The sequence below is a fragment of the Chlorocebus sabaeus genome, chromosome 14, assembly GCF_047675955.1.
Source record: "Chlorocebus sabaeus isolate Y175 chromosome 14, mChlSab1.0.hap1, whole genome shotgun sequence".
Lineage (NCBI taxonomy): Eukaryota > Metazoa > Chordata > Mammalia > Primates > Cercopithecidae > Chlorocebus > Chlorocebus sabaeus.
Genome location: NC_132917.1, coordinates 65,276,152 through 65,288,876, shown reverse-complemented (window position 1 = coordinate 65,288,876; position 12,725 = coordinate 65,276,152). Strand labels below are relative to the sequence as shown.

General features: G+C 44.1%; 1 protein-coding gene across 2 annotated transcripts in view; it reads left to right on the top strand.

The window, feature by feature from the left end:
* Window positions 1-12,725, top strand: part of SPRED2 (sprouty related EVH1 domain containing 2) — a 129,739-nt gene that overhangs the window by 4,328 nt on the left and 112,686 nt on the right. The gene's annotated exons all lie outside the window — the stretch shown is intronic.

Here is a 12,725-nt window from a genome sequence, read left to right as displayed (position 1 = left end):
TAAGTTTGGTCGCGGGGTGGGACGAGGGTGCCCCGCGGGGGCAGCGTGGGGGCCGGGGCTGAGGATGCGGGCGGGGACGCTTATTGGGTGAACTTGGCGTGGGGTGCAGCGACTCGCTGACCTGTCGGGGTTGGGACGCGAGGCTTCCCTGCTTGTTAAAGTGAGGAGGGGGCAAAAACTGCTGCGGGCTGGCGGGCGCACGCCTAGGGTCGGCGGGCTGGTGGCCGCTCCGGGGGCCAAGGGCGTGCGGGTGACCTCCGGGCGGTCCCTGCTCCCTCTCCGAGGGCTCACAGCACCCCCCCCGCCCCCGAAATCCTCGGCGACTGGAGCGGAAGACCTGACACCCCCACTCCGGCTTCCCGGGGCCGGTGGGTTTTTGCATAGTGACTTTGTGACTCCCGCCGCGCCGCGAGCCCCGCAGTCCGCTCCTGAGCCCACTGGGGCCTAGGCTCCGCCATTTCGTTTTCTTGAATCGCTCTCATTTGCATACCACATTTTCATTCATAAAAAATACGGCGGAGCGAGAGGAGGACCGGCGCGGGCTGCGCTGGGGTCTGGTGCGCCAGGGTCCCCGCGCGGGCCGGCGTGCTGGAGCCGCCCGAGGGGCCCCGCGGTGCGTGAGTGCCTGTGCACGCGCTTGTGGTCGGCACACGCGTCCTGCGGGGTCAGGCGGCTCGGGGCGGACCTAGGCGAGTGCGGCGGGAGCGTGCGGGGCAGCGCTCTGGGGGCGAGTGTGTGTGTGTGTCCTCGCGGGTGCGCGTGCACGGGCTTGTGCCCGGCCCGCAGGCCCGAGGGGAACAATGCTTGGGGCGCTCCGCCGGAGGGATCCCGGGCAGCCCCGCGTGGGACCCGTGACTGTCGCCAGCCCGGGGCGGAGGTGCAGCTGCCGCCTGCCTCGCGGTCCAGGGGTCCAGTTTGGCATTTTCTCTCCCTGGTCCGAGGCGTTTTCTGTCTCGGGTGCGACGGGGGCGGGGCCGCGGGGCCCGACACCTCAGGTCTTCTGCCTGGGGTCCGAGCGGTCATCGCGCGGCGGCCGCCTCTGCTGCTCAGTGGCTGTGCCCGCCACCAGCCACTTTTTTTTTTTTTTTTTTTTTGTGAATAAGACGCTCTCCTTTATTGTCACATGATATCCCTCCCCTCCTCCCCTGCACATTCATAAATCCGGAGTCTGCATCGGTTCCTTTCATTCAGTGCTGCCATTAGCCAAGGTAGCGGCGGCGCGGGCTTGGGCTCAAAGAGCCGGTTGGCAGCCGCGGGGACGCGCCCTGGAGGGAGGCCCCGCGCGCGTCTTAGCAGGGGAGTGCGGGCTGCGGGAGGCGTGCTCCAGAGGCCCCAGGTCTTTTGCCCCCCGCAGGCATTGGGCCTCAAGAGTGCTGGGAGGGGAAGTGACTCAGGGCTGGGCGACAGGGAGGCTTGTCTCTTGCAGCAGGTGACAGTGTTGTGCTCTACTCTAAGAAATCTACTCACTTTATTAAATATACCCCCTTTATCCTTTGGCGTCTGCTGTTGCCAGTCTGGGCGGGAATGGGGCTGCTGTTTGGGAAAAGGAATTTCGATTTCCTTCCTGTGAGTCCCCAGGGAACTTTGACTGCAGTAACCCCTGATCTTCCAGACACCCGTCACAGGAGAGGATCCCTGCTGGTGTGCCTGTCGCAGATGTCCCACCACATCTGCTGGTGTTTCTATTTCAGACGTTTTGCTTTGTCTTCGTATATAGCATCTTAAAATGGTAAAATGAAAAAAAAGTTGCGCTTTTAGGGCTGAAATACAGAGAAGGATTATGCTGCTGGGCCTTGCTGCCTTTTGAACGTAGCCAATAAATCAGTATTTTTATGGGCCCTCGATTGTACCTGCACACAGAGTAGCAGCAGTGGCAGTGAGGTTGGTTGCTGTGCTCTGGCCTTGCAGATTCTTGGAGAGGTTTGACTGCTCTACCTTGGCTCCACTCCTTGGGAATACAGGCCTGACCTGGCCCTTTTTGTGGCAGCTTGTCAGCCTTGCATCTTACTCCATCTGCTATCCAAAGCAGAAGGATTTCGAGTGGGATCACCAGCGAGGAAAGAATAGTTCCAATTTAGGCTCTCAGAGCAAGTTCAGCATGAAGCCGCAGCCTCCACTGCTGTCACAAGTCCAGTTGAGAGGATAGATATTTGAGGAGTTCTAGTTTCACTTAGAGGCTGAGAAAGCCTTGGCATCTTAGCCACTGAAGAAATGGGCTTATAGGGGTTATTTTTAATGTGCTGACCTTGGCACGAGACTTTACATGCCTGAGAAGAAAGCGACTTCGTGGGCTGTAAACTGCCATGGTAGCTACCGTCTATTATTATGTTCAACGTACCTGTGTAATGACGCATCTGAAAAATTCCTTTTAAGTGTTAGTGGCAGTAAGGTTTCTCTCTCTGAATTACAGAGCTTGCTGTGATTGCTTTTTTGTTGTTCAGTTGTTGTTTGCTGCCACTGTCTTTAAGTCCAGAGCTAAAATTATTGTTTGATTAAGGTAGCCATATTTGCTTAGGTTCTTGCTAGATTCCTACTTTGGGTGAATTTTGTTCTATTTTTTTCTTGTAATAATTTTATATTTGAGGTCTCTCAGATACCTTTTGGAACCAGGCAGGGGTTGTTACTTAAGAGAACTGTGGCATCAAACTGGAGACCTAGGGAAGATGTATTTGTACTTTAGGTAAAATAGACTTGATAGTCTACATATAGTAAAGCTTTTGTTGAATGGTCCAGATAATATGTTTCATTTAGCATCAGAATGCAGTAAATCAGAATCTTGCAAATGGTAAAACTGCTTAATTTAAAAACAGTTTTGTTTTCTAATGTTGTTTTCCATGTCAATTTAAAGTTATTCTAATATATGGTAATTCAGGAAACTCTCTTTGCTCTTGTTGACGATGGTCCCAAAAGATATCTTGCATATAGAAAATACATTGACCATTCTGTCTTTCGTTCTCCGCCCCCCACAAAAATGCATGTTACAATTTACAATTCTACAGACTTTTAAAAATATAATTTAAGAAGTAAAGAGCATCAGCAAACTATTGTAAGTCGTCCTCTGCGCATAGGAGTGGACGTTTTTTAAAAATTAAAACATTTGATCATGGCTATGAATGGCTTGGAAATTCGCAGACAAGATAAACCTTCCTGAACCAAGCTCTAACCCTGGAGACATCGAGCTGCCATTCAGCTTTCTCTTTTGTTCCTTTCATGAACTCTTCTCTGTAACTCACTCTTTGCTGGGAATGGATTTGCAGCTTCCCTTTCAGTCATATTTTTCCTAACGTCGAAAGGTTTCCCATTAATAAAACAGGCATAAGTATTTTTGCTGAACCGTTTCAAAGACATTGCAGACATTGGGACTCTTGTACCTGAATAATTGAGCTTACTTCTCAAGAAATAAAAATACTGTTCTGTGAAACCACAATACTACTATCACATTTTACAAAATTAATAATTCCATGATGTCTTTAACACTCTGCCTGAACTGTCTGCGAAAATGTCTTTTATAACTGGTTATTCAGCCAGAGACCAATAGAAGACCCCAAGTTAAATGCATTTGTAACATATATTTAAGGCTTAAGGCTTAGCCATTTGCTCACTTTATGATCTAAGGCAGTTTACTTTCGTATGTCATGTTGGTTTTATATGGAGTGGACAAAATGGTAATAGACACTACCTATTTTGTGGAGCTGCTTTGAGAATTAAATGAGATAGCCTATGTAAAGCTTATAGTACAGGACTAGGCATAAAACAGATGCCCTGTGTGGCTCTGCAGGGCACTGAGATAGATTTCTTTCAAGCTCAGCTTAATTTTCAGATAACCCTGTGAAGAAGGTATTACCCCATTTAACTGATGAGAAAGCCGAGGTCAAGTTAGTTGCCTGAGAAAGCAAACACTTTTTTAAAGCACTTGATTCGTTTAGTCTTCTTAAAAATCCTGCGAGGTAGATAGTATTATTATCTCTATTAAATACTGGGAGAAGTGAGGCACAGAGAGGTGAAATCCTTTGCTCAAGGTCATGCTATGAGTAACTGAAGGAGCTGGGAATTGAGCACTCCAGTAGCCGGGTTCAAGAAGTGCTCTGTGCTCTTAACTAACCACTGTGAACCGGTGGGGGTGTCCAGCCTCAGTCGTTCTGACTCAGAGCTTGCAGCCTTTCTGCCAATCATGCTTGTTCATTATTCTTCTGAATTGGTGACAATCTGTCATTGCCATAATTTTTCTCACTTCACTTATCTTCCCAGAAAATGCTGTGAAGCATGAGGGGCATACTGAATTAAAATGTATTTAAATAAATTTGGGTTTGAGAATTCTGTGATACACCTTAAAGATAGTGGGAGTAGTGCAGATTCAGAGTTGGTTATTATTGGAATGTTAGATCTACATTAACTGAAATAACAGTTGTGAAAATTAAACTGATACAGTGAGTATTGATCCATTTTCTTTGTGTTAGCCTTAAAAAGGGGGGTATGTTTCTACCAGGGGGTATGTTTCTACTGTACATGAGTAGAACCCTTAAATGTTAAAAATATGGAGTTGGTTGTGCAGAATTAGAATACTGATTTATTCCTCAGAAAATCCCCACACTTCTGGAGACCCAGGCCCAGAGGATGGCTTGAGGCCAGGAGTTCAAGACCAGCCTGGGCAACATAGTGAGACCCTGTCTCTACCAAAAAATAAAAATAAAAGATTAGCTAGGTGTGGTAGCACACACCTGTAGTCCCAGCTACTCAGGAGGCTGAGGGGAGAGGATGGCTTCAGGCCAGGAGGTCGAGGCTGCAATGAGCTGTGATTGTGCCACTGCACTCTAGCCTGGGCGACAGAGTGACACCCTGTCTTAAGGAAAAAAAATGTTAAAAGCAAGACAAAACAAAAAAAAACTGGGAAGACCTTAAGGAGCTTGTAAGCTAGGACCTGTCATAGTATAAAGTTAAGTGCCTAGTGCAAGGCTGAACAGCTAGTGAAGTAGTAGACCTGGAGTGGACTAAGCTCCATCAGCTGGTGGTGGTCTGGGTTTGTTTCCATGGGAATATTAGCAAGTGCAACCTCCTTTCTGACTAAAACTGGTCCTCTCTGCTTTCCTGTCCTTTTAACTAGTAAAATATATACAAAGTGGATCAGTAGCAATACCCAGAACTATTTTGCCTTAGCAATTTGCTTACTTTTGCTTTTATTCTGAAATTCTCTTCTTTCTTCCTTCACTTCTCCAGTAGGTGACATTCTGCTTATGCCCCCAGCCATCTCTGAGCCATTGCGTTTGGGTGGTCCTTTTTGACTTTCCCACCACAACCCCTCCTCCCAGTCAAAATCAAGTCAAAGTCAAAATCCAAGTCAAAATCGATGCCCGTGTGTAGTATTTTTTTTCCTACACTATATGGCAATTATCATTTCAAGTTAGGCTTATACCAAGCTACATTCTGCATCTGAATATGAGCTTTTTGGATTCAGGGTTACTTCTCAAATGCCTAGTTTTCTAGTTGTTGGACCAACACCATTGGGCACATTGTGGTTGCTTAATGTCTATTGAATAAAATAATGGATTTAATTATTTTAAAGTGCTATTTCATCTCTACTGACTAATGCAATAATTACAAATGTTGTATTTGGTTAACTTAGGGTATACATAAACCTCCTTCTGAGAAACTCAACCATGAAGCCTCTGGTATTTTGTGGAAATTCCGCACAGAACTATCTGGTGGTAGTGATCTGTCATTGGTAACTCAAAACCAACTTTGATTCCATTATTGTTGTGAGAACTGACAAGTAGAAAATCTTGAGAACAATAAGACAGGGCCTGTTTCTGTGCCTCTGCAGGAGAATCTCTGCAGAAGTCACAATATTAACAATTTGCAATATCTGCAGGGTTCTGTCAGAGTCTTAACACTTGAGGGCGGATACAGCTGTGCCAATGAACTCCAATATTGGCATTATTCCTGTATTGCCAGCTGAACACAAATACAATCTAATGGCAAAATTTTCAGAAATTGAACAAGATTATAATAGAGGCAGACCAGAAAATTTTGGTGTATGTGATTATTTGTTTGGGTGTGTTTTTACTAAGATGAATTAGGCCAAGTTTTTAAAAAAGACCCCGTCATATCGATAAACTTGATAACTTACTCTTAGAAATATTTAAAAATTACTATTTAAGACTAGAACATTGATGGTGCTTTTAAGGCATTTTCTAGGGCTTTTAGTGACTTTGAAGTAGAAGAAATATTTTGGGCCGGGCTTGGTGGCTCACGCCTGTAATCCCAGCACTTTGGGAGGCCAAGGCGGGCGGATCACGAGGTCAGAAGATCGAGACCATCCTGGCTAATACAGTGAAACCCCGTCTCTACTAAAAATACAAAAAATTAGCCGGGCGCGGTGGCGGGCGCCTGTAGTCCCAGCTACTCGAGAGGCTGAGGCAGGAGAATGGTGTGAACCCGGGAGGCAGAGGTTGCAGTGAGGCGAAATCCGGCCAGTGTACTCCAGCCTGGGCGACAGAGCGAGACTCCGTCTCAAAAAAAAAAAAGAAATATTTTGTATTGATGCTCCAGTGCCCCGTGGAGCAAAATATGTTTTTTTATATGCTTGCCCTGGATAGGCATGAAGGATTGTTACACCTTGACATATGTCCTGTGTCATGGAAGGAAAGTCAGGCCAGGATCATAGGATTTTGCCAAATTAAGTAACAATTGTTTCCTAACTACCCATTTCCCTTTCTCAGGTAACCTTTATCAACATTATGTTCACATGTGGCATATTGCACACATATTATCAAATTGTGCTTATGTTCTTCCTGCTACTCTGAAAGAGTAGTTGAATATTTATTTAAAAATAAATTTTCTGTGTTTACTTGCACTTAGAGGGTAAAGGTAAAGAAACAGATTCTGACTTCACCCTTAGCATTTAACACTTGTGATGGAAGAGATTAGGACAAATATTGGAAGCTTCTAAAAGGTATGGTTTTGGCTCCTCTGTGTCCTGAAATAATGATTTTTTAGATCTGGTTGTTTTTGTTCTTCGATATATTTCCTGTGGTCCATTTATAAATGCTTAAACTTAATTATCAGTTACATTTTTTAATTGACTTTCATTTGTTCATCTGATAATGACATTTTTGTCTTTCCATTTTCATTATTTATTCCTTTTGTTTCTTTTTCTTGTTGCTTTGCTTTGGCTCTGGCCTCCAGTACTGACTTTTCAGATACGCACTGTTTATTTTGTATTTGCATCATATACTAACTGAGAATGCACAGAGAAACTTGGCCCATCTGTCTTTCTAGGTGTAGGAATAGCTTTTTTTTTTGTTTTTGTTTTTGTTTTTGTTTTTTTGGAAACAGGGTCTTGCTCTGTTGTCCAGGCTGGAGTATTCAAAGCGATCCTTCTGCCTTGGCCTCCTGAGTAGCTGGGATTGTAGGTGTGCGCCACCACACCTGGCTAATTTTTAAATATTTAGTAGAGATGAGGCCTTGTTATGTTGCCCAGGATGGCTTTGAGCTCCTAGCCTTAAGCAGTCCTCCTGTCTCGACCTTCCAGCGTGCTGGGATTATAGGCATGAGCCACCTGCACCTGGCATGGGAATAGCTTTATTTTTTATTTTTATTACTTTTTTTTTTTTAGAGCCACCTGCACCTGGCATGGGAATAGCTTTATTTTTTATTTTTATTACTTTTTTTTTTTTTTTTTTTAGAGATGGGGTCTTGCTGTGTTGCCCAGGTTGGAGTGCAGGGGTGCGATCATGGCTTACTGGAGCCTTGAACTCCTGGGCTCAAGCAGTGCTCCCATCTCAGACTCCCAAGTAGCTGGGATCACAGGTATACACCACCATGCCCTGTGAGAATAATTTATTAACCCACATACCCATGGCCTGGTAGAACACTGAGCACATAGTAGGCTTTCTGTAAACATTTATCAATTGGTTGAAGTAAATATTCAGTAATTGAAAAAATAATTGTACCTTGTATAAAAATTTAACAATTTTTCGCAATTTAAAGATAATTTAACAATTATCTTTTTTGGATACCTATATCCAAAAAAGACTTTGAGTTGCTTTTTCAAAACTACTAAAGGAGAGGCTGCCATGATGGTAGTGGAAGAATCATGGACTTTGGAGTGAGACCATACCTCTTCCCCCACAAAGGGACCCTGCTAAGTATCCTAAGCCACCAGCCCTGGGTTAATGTAAATGAAGTGCATTATGCTGTATACCTGATAGGCTGTTAAAAAGTAGAAATGGGCGGGGCATGGTGGCTCATGCCTGTAATCCCATCCCTTTGGGAGGCCGAGGCAGGCGGACCACCTGAGGTCGGAAGTTCGAGACCAGCCCAACCAACATGGAGAAACCCCATCTCTACTAAATATACAAAATTAGCTGGGCATGGTGGCACATGCCTGTAATACCAGCTACTTGGGAGGCTGGGGCAGGAGAATCGCTTGAACCTGAGAGGTAGAGGTTGCACCGAGCAGAGATAGTGCTGAGCAGAGATCGCGCCATTGCACTCCAGCCTGGGCAACGAGAGCGAAACTCCATCTCAAAAGTATAAAGGGTAGCCTAGGTAAAACATTTTAGCACAGCACCTGATAAATTGAGATTCAGTGGCATCCATCTACCCCAGGTCTGTCCCATATCATGTAATAAGGTGTTCTTTTCAGAATTTACAAGGCAGAGGAGATCCATGAACTTTTCAAGGCAGGAAACGAGATTTTCACTTTATACCTTAGAGAGCTGAAATGACTTGCTCAAGGCTCCTCAGGGAGCTTGTGGGAGGATAATTAGGATTTAGAAGTCATGTTCTAAGACTGACTGTTTCTTTTGGCTTTCTAATGCTGTCCTGGTAGTTTTTGTACTGTGATAATCAATGATGCCCAGCTGACCATTGGCCCCTTTACTCAGTGATCCCAGTTGGCTGTGCTTTTTGAGATTCTGAGTTTTATAGCTTGTCTGTTCTCTTAGGGTAAGAGTACCTACCTGTAGTAGCATCCTTGGCTCCCCTGCTATCCCTGTGCCATTCCTGATATGTGGTCTAGAAATCTTATTACCAACAGCATTCAAATTGTCTCTAAAACAAAAGTCAGTAGGCTTGGTGGGGATGGGTGGAACTGACCATCCTCTTAGGAGTCACTTGGCTTATGACATGTTTTGTCTACTTGAATGCCATGTTTGGAGTTTCATTTTATTTTTCCAGCCAAGGAATAAAATGGATGATGGAGTGGGAATGCAGATGTAGCGCTAGACTAGAGGTTTAATTTGTCAACATCCCAGTAATTTTACTCATTTTTATAGATCTCTTAAAGCAGCATACGTGTGACTGTAGTCTTAATATAGTTATTAGATTTCTCCCCTTTGCTTAAAGGCTAAGTCAAGTTTGATTTTGCTCAGACTCAGACTCCCAAAGCAAATCTGCCTTGCTAGAATGATGTGCCTGGGCTCAACAGCTCACCTCTGGCCCTGGAGGCCTAATAATGGTTGCCTTCTCATTGATCTGTGTGTGAGCACATTTCAGAACAGTACTCTGCTGTTTGTAAAAACAAAAAACAACAACAAAAAACCTTTGAAGACCTTACCATCCATTCTAAGATGTCTTTTGTACTAAGGAAAATCGGGGATACTAGATTATAGGTGTTGATTTGGAGTGTGGTAGACTATGAATCTGAATAACTTGAATTAGAATGTACTTAGGCCCCAATTGCAAAATTATGTATAAATTATTGTATTGGATAAAATAAATGAATGGAAGTACAGCCAGAGGAGAGGTAGCCACTAGCCATTGAATGCCTACCACGTGCCATTCACTAACTGCAAATATAGAGCACCTAGCCTGCCATACAATACCAGAGCTGTGGCTCAGGAAGTCCCTGCCCTCAGGGCGCTTACATTCTAGGATGCTAGACAGTTTCATCTGCTTTAAGGTGGGAGGACAGCCCTTGATGACTGACTGACTGATTACTAGAGTTGTTTTCCATTTTCTTCCCCTACTTCCTGCTGGGTTCCTCCTAGAGCTGCAAACTAGAAATGTGAAGTGTTGGTGTTCTCATATTTGGGGAGGGGAACTCTTCATGCACAGCATTGACAAAGGACCTACAGGCCCTTGCCAGAATCTTCGAACAAGCAAGCTTTTCAAGTTGTTTTTAGGTATGAGAGAAAGAATGAGTGAAGGTAAGAGAGAGAGAGTGTGTGAGTGTGTTGTGTTGTACGTACAGGCACGTACACATTCACGCATGGGTGGAATATGTCCAACAGTCAAGTATCCACATACCACAGGTGAGGAAAAGATTCTGAGAGGGCACTGTCTTGCCTGGGGTCACACACACAGCAGGATTTGTTATTTTTAACCCAGGTCCTTTGACTTCAAATCTTAACATCTGTAGAACTACACTCTGGGTTACAACCTCACAGGGCCTCAGTTTTCTCGTATAAAAAAATGTGTTGCCTGAATAGCTTGGTTTATATTACTGTTGAGCAAATGAAATTAGAACTCATTTAGAATCCTGTAAACACCTCACAACTATGCAGTGACATTTCTTCCTCGCATTCCTGTTCAGCTCTTCTATGAAGTAGGGAGCCAGTGCCCATCCAGGTGGCCTTCTCTGTACTGAGATATAAACAGCAACTCTACAAATACTTGTTTTGGAAAGAGTAAGCCAACTTACCCCTGATGGAAAGCTTGTGAGAGCAATATGTCCAATACCTGGACCTGTATTGTAGTCTTGCTGTTTTGAGGGGAGCATCCTGTAGCGGTCCTTCTCAAACCTGAACTTACATAGGGATTCCCTGGGGAAATCTGGTAAAATGAGGATTCTGATCCTGAGATTCTGCATTCTTAACAAACTCCCCAGTAACGATGCCACTGAGGGTTCATGGCTTATCCATGGCTGTGATGGTTTGTCTTCATTGTCCAGACCCTAATAAAAAGATGACTTCACATCTTTGGCATTTTGAATGTCTGCTGAAGAGGCTCATTTGATAAGAAGGTGGTGCTCATGCACTGAGAGGTATCATCAAGTGCCTGCCTTTCCCCATTCTTGGCAGGACTTCCAACTTTGAGGTACAGCTTGATTTTAGATAGAAATGTACTAGAAGAATTTTTTCTTTTCTTATGGCGGAAAGAGAGTTCTTGGTGAATGCCAGAAGACCCATGAGATCCATCACTTAAAAAGAAACGTGAAGTCCCAAACTGTGTGTGTAATGTCTGACTGTCAGCTGGCATTCTGCACCTTCCAGACAAATCAGTCATGTATGCACGGAAAGGCTGCCGCCCTGGGAAGCTTGGGCGCTCAGCCCTAGAAGAAATCACAGGAAGTAATTAAACAGAGAAGGTCAGAGAAAGAGGAAGTGGTTGTGTTGTTTCTGATGCAAAGAGCATTGTTGTTACTGGGAATCAAGATGATGATGTTTAAATCTCTTGGAATGTGACTGCTTGGGAATTTGATTGTATTGTGGCCCTTTTCGTTTATTCTTTTAGACATCAATGTAGTTAGGAAATGAATTGCTTTTAGTTCTTATCAGGAATCCCCACGTGCCTAAGCAGAAGTCTTAAGCGGGAGTTGCTTCTAGCTTGGCAAATTGCACTTAAATGAAATGAATGTCAAGACTATTAGAGGTTAATTTTAGGTGTCTGGAGTTCTCCCTAATTCTCCTGATTAAACACTTTAACATAATAGTTTCCTTAATTGGAATAATGATGGAATATTAGCATGCATATTAAACCATTTACCCAAATTTGAATAGGGTTAAAATGCAAATTATCCATCACTTGTCAGTGCTTACTCTTTAGAGATAATTCTGGTGAGAAATCGGGAAGAGACTGGAATATGAATTGGAATAGGGTTTTCTACTTGAGGCAGCTTTGCTGGGAAAGACAAGAACAAACTAGAGGACTGAAATAAGTGAGAGGCCCCTTTGTTTCCCCCCAAAAGAGGTACTAAAAATACAAAGGCCTGTGCTGTCAGTAACTCCAACACAGAGGTGGGTACAATGGGGAATCTGAAACTAACCATAGACCCTCTGGTTATATCTTCATTAGGTTGTCATATTTTTCCTTTTTTTTTTTTTTTTTTTTTGAGACAGAGTCATGCTCTATTGCCCACGCTGGAGTGCAGTGGTGCAGTCTTGGCTCACTGCAACTGCCACCTCCCAGGTTCAAACGATCCTCCCACCTCTGCCTCCCAAGTAGCTGGGACTACAGGCAAGCACCACCACGCCCAGCTAATTTTTGTATTTTTAGTAGAGAAAGGTTTTCACCATGTTGCCCAGGCTGGGCTCGAACTCCTGACCTCAAGTGATCTGCCCACCTCAGCCTCCCAAAATGCTGGGATTACAGGTATGAGCCATGGCACCTGGCCTGGCTGTCATATTTTTCTTTCAGAGGAAGGTGACTAAAACTTAAGGTTTCTCCCCAGCATTTAGATATCTCATCTGCAAGTCTTGAACTGTTGCTACCACCCAGTGGTTTCCAAACAAGTGTCTGGGAAACCATATGCACTCCATGCATTTTTGTGAACCAAATACGTAAGTCTCCCAAGTACATGTATTACTGTCTTTCAGTGTATGTAGCTACATTTATAGAATAATAAAATACAACCTTATGAAAATACTACTGAATTCACAGTGGATGTTTGGCATATATTTTTCTTGGCTCAACAGTTAATTTAAAAAAAAAAAACCCACACACAACTATAATCCCTGTGAAGGGAAGTGCTCCCTGAATTTTTTCCCTTTGAGTCCTTGTGCTTG